Below are 1,085 nucleotides of genomic sequence, written 5' to 3' on the forward strand. Positions count from 1 at the left end.
AGTCTCCTGCCTCCGCCTCCCAAGTAGCTGGGACCACAGGTGCCCGCCACAACGCCTGGCTATTTTTTGGTTGCAGCCATCACTGTTGTTTGGCGGGCCCAGGCTGGATTCGAACCCGCCACCTTAGGTGTATGTGGCTGGCGCCTTAGCCACTTGAGCCACAGGTGCTGAGCCGAAGATCAAATTTTCAAAATCCTCATCCTCTAGTAGGCTGGAGATCCCACGTGTAAACAAAAGCATTGACTGTTACTTATGCAGTCCCTACGCCAAAGATATCAAATTTAAGGGCAGGAAAAGGCTGCAAAGCGTTTAATTTACACCTTCTCAAACTCTTGTGATCAAGCAATCCTCTTGTCTCACCCTCTTAAGTAGCTGGGACTATAGGCACCTGCCATAACACCCAGGTAGTTTTTCTGTTTATTTATTTATTTATTTATTTGTCTGGGGCTGGGTTTGAATCTACCACCTCCGGCATATGGGGCTGGCACCCTACCCTTTTGAGCCACAGGTGCCACCCTACTTTTTCTATTTTTTAAAAATTTATTTTAATTTATTTTAATTTTTTTATTGTTGCAGTTTGGCTAGGGCTGGGTTTGAACTCACCATCCTCGGTATATGGGGCTGACACCCTACTCACTGAGCCACAGGCACCACTATTTTAAATAGAGATGGGATCTTGTTCTTGCTCAGGCTGGTCTTGAATTCTTGAGCTCAGGGAATCCACCTGCCTTGGCCTCCCAAAGTGCTAGGATTACAGGTGTAAGCCAGCGTGCTGGCTTAAATTTTTTTTTTTTTCAGTTTTTGGCCAGAGCCAGGTTTGAACCTGCCACCCCCAGTAGATGGAGCCAGCGCCCTACTCCTTGAGCCACAGACACCGCCCCAGCTTAAATTTTTTTTGTAGAGACAGAGTCTTGCTCTTGCCTGGGTGGGGTTTGGGGTGGTGGTGGTGGGGTGGGGTGGTCACTAACTCTTGGCCTCAAGGGATTCTCCTACCTCAGCCTCCCAAAGTGCTGGGATTATAGGCCTGAGCCGCCACCCCTGTTTTTTTTTTTTTTTCTGATAGAGCCTAATGCCATCCCTCTGGG

General features: G+C 48.2%; 1 non-coding gene across 1 annotated transcript; it reads right to left on the reverse strand.

Annotated features, from left to right (window-relative positions):
• Window positions 1-241: 241 nt before the first annotated feature.
• Window positions 242-387, reverse strand: LOC111722962. Its single transcript, XR_002771587.1, has one exon. It is a non-coding gene; the product is annotated as a small nucleolar RNA SNORA13 (small nucleolar RNA).
• Window positions 388-1,085: the final 698 nt, after the last annotated feature.

This window comes from Otolemur garnettii, unplaced genomic scaffold, assembly GCF_000181295.1.
Source record: "Otolemur garnettii isolate 467f Iridium unplaced genomic scaffold, OtoGar3 scaffold06794, whole genome shotgun sequence".
Classification (NCBI taxonomy): Eukaryota; Metazoa; Chordata; class Mammalia; order Primates; family Galagidae; genus Otolemur; species Otolemur garnettii.